The sequence below is a fragment of the Mustelus asterias genome, unplaced genomic scaffold (assembly GCF_964213995.1).
Source record: "Mustelus asterias unplaced genomic scaffold, sMusAst1.hap1.1 HAP1_SCAFFOLD_428, whole genome shotgun sequence".
In the NCBI taxonomy this organism is placed as follows: Eukaryota; Metazoa; Chordata; class Chondrichthyes; order Carcharhiniformes; family Triakidae; genus Mustelus; species Mustelus asterias.
This window is the reverse complement of record NW_027590383.1, coordinates 78,676-93,097: the sequence shown is the minus strand read 5'-3', so window position 1 is coordinate 93,097 and position 14,422 is coordinate 78,676.

The window sequence follows — 14,422 nt, the reverse complement described above, 5'->3', positions numbered from 1 at the left end:
CAAGAACCGGTAGCTAAGTTAGAATGACTCTTAGAATCAAAGTACAATATAATAATTAAATGGCCATCCACTTCCCACAAGTAGATAGGTCCCCACCCCTTGTCCCAGCTCTGTTAAAACTGGAATTAGACAGCTTCAAGCAGATTTAGTTCATTTTCCATATTTCTTGTGATTTACCCTCCCACTCAACTCCACCCCACCAGCTTCTGTGAGTTAAAATTCAGTCCTACAGTTTGGGAGACCTTTTTATTTTCAAACAGAATGCAGAAATACAACAAGTTTATTCAGAAATTGATAACATTCAAACAATTCATCCTATGTGGAAAAGTGAATGATTCTGAAAATTGGCCGGAAAACCCGTGTCAGTCCAACATTCAGTTGCGATTCTTTTGAGGTCCTTGTAGACTTTAGTTCAACATTTTTCAAATTTCTGAATCTTGATCTTACTTTTGGTAGCGCTGAAATGCAAAAACCATCTGTTATTCTGGAATCAGTCACGGTACAGTGTCTGGCAGAGAGACAGAATGATCAAGGGCACAGGGAGACAACTGAGACCTGATGAGAGGGGGAATCAACCTCAACCTCTCATTGATATCACAGAGAGGCAAACATGCCTCTGGCAACACAGAGCCACAGATTTGTACCTGCCCTTTCCTCCTACTCTTCAAACTGAAATCAGGGCATTACAAATGAGAGGCAAACCTCAATATCAAACTCTCACTGCTTAGACCATAAGACACAGGAGCAGAATTAGGCCACTTGGCCCATAGGGTCTGCTCCATTCAATCATGGCTGGTATTTTTCTCATCCCCATTCTCCTGCCTTTTCCCCATAATCTCTGATCCCCTTATTAATCAAGAACCTATCTATCTCTGTCTTAAAGACACTCAATGACCTGGCCTCCACAGCCTTCTGCGGCAAAGAGTTCCACAGATTCACCACTTTCTGGCTGAAGAAATTCCTCCTCATCTGTTTTAAAGGATAGTCCCTTTAGCCTGGGGTTGTGCCCTCTGGTTCTAGTTTTTCCAACTAATGGAAACACCCTCTCCATGTCCACTCTATCCAGGCCTCGCAATATCCTGTAAGTTTCAGTAAGATCCCCCCCTCATCCTTCTAAACTCCAACGAGTATAGTCCCAGAATCCTCAACCGTTCCTCGTACGACAAGCTCTTCATTCCAGGGATCATTCTTGTGAACCTCCTCTGGACCCTTTCCAAGGTCAGCACATTCTTCCTTAGATATGGGGCCCAAAACTGCTCATAATACTCCAAATGTGGTCTGACCAGAGCCTTATACAGCCTCAGAAGTGAATCCCTGCTCTTGTATTCTAGCCCTCTCGACATGAATGCTAACATTGCATTTGCCTTCCTAACCGCCGACTGAACCTGCACGTTAACCTTAAGATAATTTTGAACAATGACTCCTAAGACCCTTTGTGTTTCTGATTTCCTAAGCATTTCCCATTTAGAAAATAGTCTATGCCCCCATTTCTCCTTCCAAAGTGCATAACCTCACTCTTTTCTACATTGTATTCCATTTGCCACTTCTTTGTCCACTCTCCTAACCTGTCCAAGTCCTTCCGCAGCACCCTTGCTTCATCAATACTACCTGTACCTCTACATAACTTTGTATCATCTGCAAACTTAGCAACAGTGCCTTCAGTTCCTTCCTCCAAATCGTTAATGTATATTGTGAAAAGTTGTTGTCCCAGCACTGACCCCTGAGGCACACCACTAGTCACTAGCTGCCATCCTGAAAAAGACTCCTTTATCCCCACTCTCTGCCTTCTGCCAGTCAGCTAATCCTCTATCTATGCCAGGATCTTACCCTTAACACCATGGGCTCTTAACTTATTTAACAGTTTTCTATGCGGCACCTTGTCAAAGGCCTTTTGGAAATCTAAATAAATCTTGTCCACTGGTTCTCCTTTATCTAATTTCCTTGTTACCTCTTCAAAGACCTCTAACAGATTTTGTTAGACATGACCTCCCCTTGACAAAGCCATGCTGACTCAGTCCTATTTTGTCATGCACTTCCAAGTACTCTGTGATCTCATCTTTAATAATGGACTCTAAAATCTTGCCAATGACCGAAGTCAGGCTAACCGGCCTATAATTTCCCATCTGCTGCCTCCCTCCCTTCTTGAACAGCAGTGTTACATTAGCTACTTTCCAGTCCTCTGGAACCCTCCCGGCCTCCAGTGATTCCTGAAAGATCACCACCACAATTTCTTCAGCTATCTCTGCTGAGATAGGGGTGTAGTCCATCCATTCCAGCTGATTTATCCACCTTCAGATCTTTCAGTTTCCCTAGAATCTTCTCCTTAGTGATGACCACAACACTCACCTGTACCCTTGATTCTCCTGGAGCTCTGGCATCCCACTGGTGTCTTCCACCGTGAAGACTGATGCAAAGTAACTATTCAGTTCCTCTGCCATTTCTTTGTTTCCTATTATTACTTCTCCAGCCTCATTTTCCAGTGGTTCAATGGCTATTTTTGCCTCTCTCTTTTCTATATTGAAAAAAAACTTCCTATCTTCTTTTATATTACCAGCTAGCTTACACTCATATTTCATCTTCTCCCCCATTATTGCTTTTTCAGTTGTCCTCTGCTCACTTTCAAAGGCTTCCCAATACTCTGGCTTCCCACTAATCCTTGCCACTTTGTATGCCTTTTCTTTTGCTTTTATGCTGTCCTTGAATTCCCTAGTCAGCCATGGATGCCTCACCCTTCCCTTAGCATGTTTCCTCCTTGGGATGAATTTCTGTTGTGCCTCCCGAATAACCACCCAAAACTCCTGCCATTTCTGTTCCACTGCCTTCCCTGCTAGGCTCCCTTTCCAATCAAATCTGGACAGCTCCTCCCTCATGTCTTTGTAGTTATCTTTATTTAATTGTAATACCATTACATCTGATTCCAGCTTCTCATATTGTGGTCACTGCTCCCTAAAGGTTCCTTCACCTTAAGTTCCCTAATCAAGTCTGCCTCATTACACATCACCAAATCCAGAATTGATGTACCCTAGTAGGCTTTGATTTGATTTGATTTATTATTGTCACATGTATTAACATACAGTGAAAAGTGTTGTTTCTTGCGCGCTATACAGACAAAACATACCGTTCATAGAGAAGGAAGCGTGAGAGTGCAAAATGTAGTGTTACAGTCATAAGGTGTAGAGAAAGATGAACTTAATGCAAGGTAAGTCTATTCAAAAGTCTGCCAGCAACAGGGAAGAAGCTGTTCTTGAGTCAGTTGGTATGTGACCTCAGACTTTTGAATTTTTTTCCCAAAGGAAGAAGGTGGGAGAGAGAATGTCCAGGGTGCGTGGGGTCCTTAATTATGCTGGCTGCTTTGCCGAGGCAGCGGGAAGTGTAGACAGAGTCAATGGATGGGAGGCTGGTTTGTGTGATGGATTGGGCTACATTCACGACCTTTTGTAGTTCCTTCCAGTGTTGGGCAGAGCAAGAGCCACACCAAGCTGTGATACAACCAGAAAGAATGCTTTCTATGATGCATCTGTAAAGGTTGGTGAGAGTTGTAGTTGACGTGCCAAATTTCCTTAGTCTTCTGAGAAAGTAGAGGTGTTGGTGGGCTTTCTTAACTATAGTGTCAGCATGGGGAGACCAGGACAGGTTGTTGGTGATCTGGACACTTAAAAACGTGAAGCTCTCGACCCTTTTTACTTCGTCCCCATTGATGCAAACAGGGGCATGTTCTCCTTTATGCTTCCTGAAGTCGATGACAATCTCCTTCATTTTGTTGACATTGAGGGAGAGATTATTGTTGCCGCGCCAGTTCACCAGATTCTCTATCTCATTCCTGTACTCTGGCTCGTCATTGTTTGAGATCCGACCCACTACGGTGGTGTCGTCAGCAAACTTGAAAATTGAATTGGAGGGGAATTTGGTCGCACAGTTATAGGTGTATAAGGAGTGTAGTAGGGGACTGAGAACACAGCCTTGTGGGGCACCGGTGTTGAGGATGATCGTGGAGGAGGTGTTGTTGCCTATCCTTACTGATTGTGGTCTGTGAGTTAGGAAGTTCAGGATCCAGTCGCAGAGGGAGGTGCTGAGGCCCAGACCACGGAGTTTGGAGATGGGTTTTGTGGGAATAATAGTGTTGAAGGCTGAGCTGTAGTCAATAAATAGGAGTTTGACATAGGTGTCCTTGTTATCTAGGTGTTCTAGTGTTGAGTGCAGGGCCTGGTGTGGACCTGTTGCAGCGGTAGGCAAACTGTAGTGGATCCAGGTAGTCCAGGAGGATGGAATTGATTCGTGCCATGACTAACCTTTCGAAGTACTTCATAATGATGGATGTCAGAGCCACCGGCTGATAGTCATTAAGGCACGCTGCTTGGTTTTTCTTAGGTACCGGGATGATGGTCGTCTTCTTGAAACAGTTAAGGACCTCAGATTGTTGTAAAGAGAGGTTGAAGATGTTTGTGAATCCTCCCGCCAGCTGATCCGCGCAGGATCTGAGTGCACGTCCGGGTACCCCATCCGGGCCAGTTGCTTTCCATGGGTTGACCTTCAAGAAAGCTGCTCTGACATCTGCTAGTGACCCCAGATACAGGTTCATCCAGGGCTTCCAGGGTGGAGGGCATGCTCTCGCTGACCTCTTGCTCAAAACGGGCGTAGAATGCATTGAGCTCATCAGGGAGAGGTGCGTTGGAGCCGGTGATTTTAAATGCCCTCATCTTGTTGCCTGTTATGTCTTGCAAACTTTGCTATAGTTGGCGAGGGCCGGTGTGGGATTCTAGCTTAGTCCGATATTGTCATTTTGCATCTTTGATGGATCTCCTTAGATCATATCTGGCTTTCTTAAAAGAACATAAGAACATAAGAACTAGGAGCAGGAGTAGGCCATCTGGCCCCTCGAGCCTGCTCCGCCATTCAATAAGATCATGGTTGATCTTTTTGTGGACTCAGCTCCACTTATCCGCCCACTCACCATAACCCTTAATTCCTTTACTGTTCAAAAATTTATCTATCCTTGCCTTAAAAACATTCAGTGAGGTAGCTTCAACTGCTTCACTGGGCAGGGAATTCCACAGATTCACAACCCTTTGTGTGAAGTTCCTCCTCAACTCAGTCCTAAATCTGCTTCCCCTTATTTTGAGGCTATGCCCCCTAGTTCTAGTTTCACCCACCAGTGGAAACAACTTCCTTGCTTCTAGCTTATCTATTCCCTTCATAATCTTATATGTTTCAAGAAGTTCTCCCCTCATTCTTCTGAATCCCAATGAGAATAGTCCCAGTCTACTCAGTCTCTCCTCATAAGCCAACCCTCTCAACTCCGGAATCAACCTAGTGAATCTGCTCTGCACCCCCTCCAGTATATCCTTTCTCAAGTAAAAGGTCAGTAAAAGGTTACTTTCTCATGTAAAAGGTCTTGTATAGGTCAGGGTCGCCTGACTTGAACACCTCAGACCTGGACTTCAGCAAGCAGTGGATATCCCTGTTCGTCCATGGTTTCCAGTTGGGGAACACACGGATTTGCTTCTTTGGCACACAGTCTCCTACACACTTACTAATGAAGTTAGTTACTGTAGTGGTGACTCGTTCAGGCTGGTCGCAGAGTTTTTAAATACTGACCAGTCCACTGACTCCAAGCAGCTCCATAGGAGATCATCTGATTTCTCAGACCAACATTGCACGACTCTCTTTGATGGATTCTCCCGCTTCAGTTTTTGCTTGTAAGCCGGGAGCAGGAGCACAGCCTTGTGGTCTGATTTGCCACAGTGTGGGCGGGCGATAGAGCAGTAGGCATGTTTGATATTTGTGCAGCAGTGGTTTAGGATCTTTGGGCCTCTGGTGGAACAGGAGACGTGTTGGTGGTAACTTGGTAGTACACTCTTGAGCTTGGCTTGATTGAAGTCCCCGGCCACGATGAACAAAGCCTCGGGATGTTTCATCTCAAGGCTATTCGTAGTGGTGTATATTTTGTCCAACGCAAACCTCACGTCCGCATGGGGTGGGATGTAAACTGCCGTCAGGATAACAGAGGTGAACTCCCGCAGAATGTAATAGGGGCTACATTTTAGCGTCAGGTATTCTAGGTCTGGGGAGCAGCAAGTTGCCAGTGTTGCTACGTCTACGCACCATGGGATGTTGATTAGGAAGCAGACCCCACCTTCCCTAGCCTTGCCCGAGACCGCTGTACGGTCCATTTGATGAATTGAGAAGCCCTCTGTCACAAGTTGCTCCAAAAAACCATCTCTTGGACATTCCACAAATTCCTTTTCTTGGGATCCACTACCTACCTGATTTTCCCAGTCCACCTGCATATTGAAGTCCCTCATGATTATTGTAATATTGGCTTTTTTATATGCCTTTTCTATCTCCTGATTTATTTTCTGCCCCACATTCTGACTATTGCTAGAGGGCCTGTACAAAACTCCCATCAGGGTCTTTTTACCTTTGCGATTCCTCAATTCCTCTACCCACAGAGATTCTATTCCTTCTGATCCTATATCACTTCTTGATATCGATTTAACTTCATTCCTTACTAACAATGCAACCCTATCTTTGCCCATCTGCCTGTCCTTCTGATAAGACACATATCCTTGGATATTTAGATTCCAGCCCTGATCCCCTTGCAGTCACGTCTCTGTAGTGCCCACAACATCGTACCGGCCAATTTCAAACAGGCTCATTTACCTTGTTCCGTATACTGCGCGCATTTAGGTACAACACCCTCAGTCCTGCATTGACCACCTCCCTTCTCATACTTGTCACCTTTTTTACTCTGCCCGAGGTTAGATTCCTGCCCCTTCTATACTCTCTGTTCTATTGTGTGGTCTTGAAACTTTACTAATCTCTCCTGAGCCCTCGGCTCCTTTAACTAGTTGAAAGTCCTCATCATTAACCTGCACTCCTACCCTCTCCTTTACCTTTGATATTCTAATTCTCCATACAACTGAACCCTCCCCCACTATTTAGTTTAAAGCCCTATCTACAGCCCTAGTTATACGATTCACCAGGACTCTGGTCCCAGCACGATTCAGATGAAGACCGTCTCATCGGAACAGGTCCCCTCTTCCCCAATACTGATGCCAATGTCCCATGAATTCAAACCCATTCCTCCCAAACCAATCTTTGAGCCACGCATTTACCTCCTTAATCTTATTAACCCTGTGCCAATTAGCTCGTGGCTCAGGTAGTAATCCAGAGATTATTACCTTTTTGGTTCTGCTTTTTAATTTAGCTCCTAGCTGTTCATACTCCCTTAGCAGAACCTTTGTTCCTGTTCTATCTATGTCATTGGTACCCATGTGGACCACGACAACTGGATCTTTACCCTCCCACTCCAAGTTCCTCTGCAGCCCAGATGAGATATCCCGAACCTGAGCACCAGGCAGGCAACACAACCTTCGGGATTCTCGATCCTGGTCACAACACAACCTTCGGGATTTTTGATCATGCCCCTAACTATACTATCCCCAATTACGACTACATTTCTTTTTCTCCCCCCACTTGAACGGTTCCCTGTACCACGGTGCCGTGGTCAGTTTGCTCATCCTCCCTGCAGTACTCATTCCCGTCCACACAGGGAGCAAGAATCTCGAACCTGTTGGACAGTTTCAGGGACTGAGGCTCCTGCAACCCTACTTCCTGGATCCCTCTACCTGCCTCACTCGCAGCCACACCCTCTTGTCCCTGTCCACTGGCCGAATTCAAGGTATTTAATCTAAGGGGTGTGACTGCCTCCTGGAACACAGTGTCCAGGTAACTCTCCCCCTCCCTGATGTGTCGCAGCGTCCGAAGCTCAGAATCCAGCTCATCCACTCTGAGCCGGAGTTCCTCAATCAACCAACACTTGCAGCAGACATGCTCACTGGGAACCACAATGGGGTCCACCAGCTCCCACATCGTGCATGAACAACACATCACCTGACCCTCCATCTCTATTTTATTTAATTAGTTTTTAATTTGGATTTAAATTTTAATGCTTCAGCACAATAAAGAGACCCAACTGATTCTCAAACTAAATGCTGCTAATGGGCTGGGAATTTCAACAGGTTCACCTTTTGACCTTTGACTCAGAAGCATAATCCAGCTACTGATACTCAAAGAACAAAGAAAAATACATCACAGGAACAGGCCCTCCAGCCCTCCATACCGATGCTGATCATGATGCCCTAACTAAACTAAAAACAATCTTTTGCTCTTTGTCCATATCCCTCTATTCCCTCCTTATTCATGTACCCATCCAGGTGCCTCTTAAATGTTGCTAATGTGTCTGCTTCCATCACCACCTCTGGCAGTGTGTTCCAGGCACCCACCTCTCTCTGTGTGAAAAACTTCCCCAGCACATCTCCCTTAAACTTTCCCCCTCTCACCTTGAACCTGTGCCCCCCTTGTAACTGACACTTCCACCCTGGGAAAAAGCCTCCTCAACTCTTAAGTTTTTGACTACATTTTTCAATAATAATCCCAGTCATGACTATTACAAATTCTATGGGATCTTTTACATTGGCCTGTTGAGGTAGCAGAGAGACTTTTTTAAGTCCTGGCTGAAAGACAGCGGGCGGAACTTTCCTGCTTTTGGAAATAATTGATGTTCAGAACCATTTCCAGGTCTCGGTATTTCCGGTGTTAGCCAGCTGCACGGAGTGGTGATCTGACAGGAGGTGGCTCATTAACGAGGCACCACCTTTTTCGTCCTTAAGGATTTAAGGTGGGAGCTCTACCGAGCACAGCCTCGAGGGATCAGCATGCTGATTCCCCCAGCGGCCCACTCCAGGGACATTCAGAAACAAGACAATTTTGGGAGGTGTGTGGCTGTGGGTTTTAAGATTCTTTGCCAGCTCCTTGCCTCCAAAGCTCCTTCCAAGGTGCCATGAAGATGCCACCCAGCTAATTACCGCAGCTAATCCACCTGACCGTCTTGGACACTAAGGGGCAATTTAACATGGCCAATCCACTTAACTCGCACAGCTTTGGATTGTGGGAGGAAGCCAGAGCACCCGGACAAAACCCACGCAGACACGGGGAGAACGTGCAAACTCCACAGACACTCTAGTCAGGTCTCTGTGGAACTGGGAGGGTACCAACTCCCTCCCTTTCAAGTTTGAATGTTGAAATCTACAGTGTTGATATTTTGCTAAGGTTTCATTTCTATTCTTAGCACTTTTACAGCTACAATCTGATCAAGTTATCCACTCACTGCCTGAAAGGTTAGGAAGATGTGAGGTTCCTCGTGTTATTTACAAGTAAATTATATCAACAAGGATTTTGTCTTTCATCCTTAAAGGTTTCTGCATTGCCAGATAGGGCTACAGAGAAAGTGAACACTTTACAGTGTTCATGATCTAATGTGGCATCCAAATGGAACATGCTTGTGTACACGCAGTGTGCTATTTCCTCTCTTGACAAACTCAAGAGAACTCGATCACTCTAGTACAGCTTCTACTTAAAACGGATGTGAACATACTGTGAGAGATTCTGATTGAAGAGGAAGTAGGGAGTTGTTCAGTTCTGGTCAGGAAGGAACGCAGTGTGCTGGGTTTTGGGGGATTAACAGGCACAAGTTAGGGAACACAGGCTGTGGGCCCCAGCCCAATTCCAGTTTGGTTTCAGTCTCAGTGCTATCGCTTCCATACTGAGACTAATGCATCATCCATGTCTAACCCGATTTACTGACACACAACGCTTAACATCTTGGGAGGACCTTCAGTGAGTAGACTGCAGCAGTTCAAGAAGAAGGCTCATTATCACCTTCTCAAGGGCAAGTGGGCTTGGCAAATAAGTATTGGCCTTGACTGCAACACCCATATCCTGAGAATGCATTTCTTTCAAATACTCTATTGCAGAGTTCCGTGCCTCTTTGTAGCCAGTAGTGAAGTGGGTGGAGAGACCCAGCACTGTTTCACAAGAATGTGCCTGTTCTTGCTGGGAAGCTTTGGGCCTCCAGCTCACCTAGTTGTGGATCACTGGCAAATGTTTGAGAGGGTTCAATGCTTCATAGATATCATTGCACTGTGCTCCATGGTCATGATGAGAAGATAACATTTGGCAGTAGTATAGACTTCTGAGTGCCCCAAGGGGCTTTACAGCCAATGGGGAACTTCTAAAATGCAGTCATCATTATAATGTAGGGAGAAATGGCAGCTAATTTGCACACAGCAAAGTCTCACAATCAGCAATGAAATAAAGGATCAAATAATCTATTTTAGATGTTAGTTTAGTAACATATTTTGACCAGGACATTGAAGAGAGTTTTGCATAATCTTCAGTAAGAGACTGCAATAGTGCCAGCGGGTCTTTTACGTCTACTGTGACAAGTGACTTACAAGTGTATCACATGTCAGGGACAAACATAATTCCCACTGACCACTTACAACCTCTAGCCTGCCATCATAATACCATCTTGCAATCCCTTACTGAATTTTTGATGGTCCAATGAAGTGTCAGGATTTCTACGGCGTGATGCATTCCTGTCTATATTCATACAGGGTGGGATTCTCTGGCCATTCATGCCAGCGGGATTCTCCCATCCCACCCCAGTGAACGGAGATTTGGCTAAGCGTCAAATTCTCTATCCTTGCTGGCAGCAGCGGTGGGGCATGAAGCGAAGGATGAGAGGTGACCTGATAGAGGTGTATAAGATGTTGAGAGGTATTGATAGAGTGGATTCTCAGAGGCTTTTACCCAGGGCTGAAATGGTTGCCACAAGAGGTCACAGGTTTAAGGTGCTGGGGAGTAGGTACAGAGGAGATGTTAGGGGTATGTTTTTCACTCAGAGGGACAGTTCCAGCCTGTGTCCCTCCAGATTACACTAACATTCAAGCATAACAAATACAGGTCCAATTTTACCTGATTTTGAGACAGAGCGCACATTCATTGTGATATGTGACCCCGTCAGTTCCACATACTGGTTCATATTTGGTGGGACATTTCAAATTTGACTGGTTCCTCCCACAGAGTGGTAAAACGAAGAAGAGAATCACTTGCACAGGTTCATATCTCCAGAATTAAAGTTGCAAAAGCACTGCAGAAATCAAAAGTGCAAATAGTTTTAATTTACCTGTATGGAGTTTTCAGCAGTTTCTGCAGCTGCAGCTGTGGGAAGAAGAATAGTCAATGCACTGGGCAGGTGGAATATTGCAGATAAAATCAAAAATATATATCTTGAGAGGAAAGAAAGATGGAAAGTAAGATCGTGGCACCTTTCCTGAGCTCAGGACACTCTCATATTGGAAAGACATCACCTCTAACAATACAGCACTCCCTCAGTATTACAGCAGAATGTTACTCTAGCATACGGGCTTAGATCCCTGTAATGGGATTTGAGTTTAAGACCTTCTACCTCAAAGGGAAGCAAACTACCACTCAGCCAAGCTACCACTTACACAAATATAGCTGACAGCAGAAACTTGCTGTGTGTACCTAGACATCATGGGCACATAGAACATAGAAAAGCTGCAGCACAAACAGGCCCTTCGGCCCACAAGTTGCGCCGAACACGTCCCTACCGACGAGGCTTACCTATAACCCTCTATCTTACTAACTTCCATCAACTTATCCAAAAGTCTCTTAAAAGACCCTATCGAATCCGCCTCCACCACCACTACCGGCAGCCGATTCCACGCACCCACCACCCTCTGAGTAAAAAACTTACCCCTAACATCTCCTCTGTACCTACTCCCCAGCACCCTAAACCTGTGACCTCTTATGGCAACCATTTCAGCCCTGGGTAAAAGCCTCTGAGAATCCACTCTATCAATACCTCTCAACATCTTATACACCTCTATCAGGTCACCTCTCATCCTTCGCTTCTCCAAGGAAAAAAGACCTAGCTCTCTCAACCTATCCTCATAAGGCATGCCACCTAATCCAGGCAACATCCTTGTAAATCTCCTCTGCACCCTTTCTATGGCTTCCACATCCTTTCTGTAATGAGGCGACCAGAACTGGGCACCGTACTCCAGGTGGAGTCTGACCAGGGTCCTATACAGCTGCAGCATTAGCTCCCGATTTCTAAACTCAATTCCTCTATTGATGAGGGCCAGTATTCCATACGCCTTCTTAACCACAGCCTCTACCTGCGACGCTGCTTTGAGCGTCCTATTAACCCGGACCCCAAGATCCTTCTGATCTTCCACACTGCCAAGCATCTTACTCTTAATATTATATTCTTTCATCCCATTCGACCTGCCAAAATGAACCACCACACACTTATCTGGGTTGAAATCCATCTGCCACTTCTCCGCCCAGTCTTGCATCTTATCTATGTCTCGTTGCAACTGCTGACATCCCTCTACATTATCCACAACACCACCAACTTTTGTGTCATCAGCAAACTTGCCAACCCATCCTTCCACTTCCTCATCCAGGTCATTTATAAAAATCACAAAGAGCAAGGGTCCCAGAACAGATCCCTGGGGCACTCCACTGGTGACCGACCTCCATGCTGAAAAAGACCCATCTACAACCACTCTTTGCCTTCTGTGGGCAAGCCAGTTCTGAATCCACAAAGCAATGTCCCCTTGGATCCCATGCCCCTTCACTTCCTCAATAAGCCTTGCGTGGGGCACCAGAACACTCTGCCTGTTTTGCGTTTGTGTGCATTCCTTAGATTTAAATGTGGACTTTCTTGTTTTATGTGTGACTGGAAACATGGGGCATAACCTGAGCACCGAATGTAAAAGGTCAAGGACGCCATGGCCCAAGTGTGTTCTGCCCTTGTTTGTTCCTTACCAGAACTGTATTGCTGCCTCAGGCCCGCCTAGTGAGCCCTGCTACTGAGTTCATGATAACTCATGAATTTCCTCCAATTAACCCTGGTTCAAAACGTGATGTAAGATTGCTCCAAGTATTTGAGGCACAGTAAGAAACAAAGTTCCCGCTGCCTCGGAAAAGTAGCCAGCATAATCAAGGATCCCACGCATCCCGGATATACACTTTTCCACCTTCTTCCATCGGGAAAAAGATACAAAAGTCTGAGGTCACGTACCAACCGACTCACGAACAGCTTCTTCCCTGCTGCCGTCAGACTTTTGAATGGTCCTATCATATATTAAGCTGATGTTTCTCTTCACCCACCTGTAACTATAACATGATGGCCAGGATTCTCCCAAAAAAATTCTAAGTCCCCAATTCGCGTGAAAATGGGAGTAACTCCCGCTGGCTTTTTTTGTGGGATTTTCGAATTGAATCTCCCAGACTCTGAGCACTGCAGAGTGCCTCAGCGGGATTCCCTCTGAAAATCAGGGGGGCGGGGCCTCTTCCCGCTGGAGAGGCCGGCAGGATGGCGCTGAGCGGGCCACTGCGCGTGCTCCAATCTGTCAGCACAGAGATTGACGCATGCGCAGTGGCCCCGCACTGCTGCCCTCCCAATAGCTGGCCAGCTCGATCAACCCCCCATCACTGGCCTTCGAATCCCCTATCCCTGACCGCTGGGCTCCCGGACCTCCCCCAGTAAGCCCCGATGTCCCCACACCCTGGCCAGCTCTGATCTCCTGATCCCCCCCGACAGTCCCGACATCCCCCCACTCTCCCGGGCAATTCTGATCACTCTGACCCCTCCTGGCAGTTCTGATCCCCCCGCCCCCACCCAGCAGCCCAAAACCCCCCCAGCAGCCTCAACTCCCCCTACAAGCCCCGACCCCCCACCCCACAAGCCCCAATCACCATCCTCCCTCTTATGTGGCAGCGGGAACCCCTGCTGAGTGCCCCCAATAGGCCCCTCTCTGGTCCCGCCCCCTTGGCACTGCCCAATGCCTGGTGGGCAGTGCAAAGGTGCCTGATGGGCTTTGCCAGGGTTCCAGGCTGGCACTGCCCAGGGGACATCCCCCTTACCCCCGAGGAGGGCCTCAATTGCCTCTCTTCACTCCAACAGGGTTGGGCCACCTATTCTCGGTTTGGGGGGGGTGAGATGCTAGTAGGCCCCGAGACTTCAGTCCAGGGCATGTTCATGATATGCTAATGATGGGCAGAATGGCTTCCTTCTGAGTTATGGTTTTGTCATTTAGCGCCACCTCTAGGTGTGTTTACCTCTAGGTAATAAAGTGTGTGTGGGACACCCTGAAGATGTGTAAGGCATCACTAGAATGAGTTGACTTCAGTTCATTAGCGGGACAAATGTTATTTAACTAAGAAAACAAAATGATCACAAGTAAAAACTGGCAATGGGAAAAATGAAAGTCTGTGACCATACCTAGCACTATGAAAAGGAACTTACCCACAGCTGATGTTGTAAACAGTTTTGTCCCCTTAGGTGCAGTCCCCTCCTTTTCAAACCTGCCATCTTCACCCCCTCCTCAAAGCTCTCACCCTTGATCCCTGTGTCAATGCAATTGACCAACTCAAATCCAACCTCCCTCTCCTCTCCAAATAAACCCTCAATTGTATTCTCACCTTCAAAATGAGTGCCCATTTTCCCTGTAACCAACCTTATGTTTGAACCTTTTGAATCAAT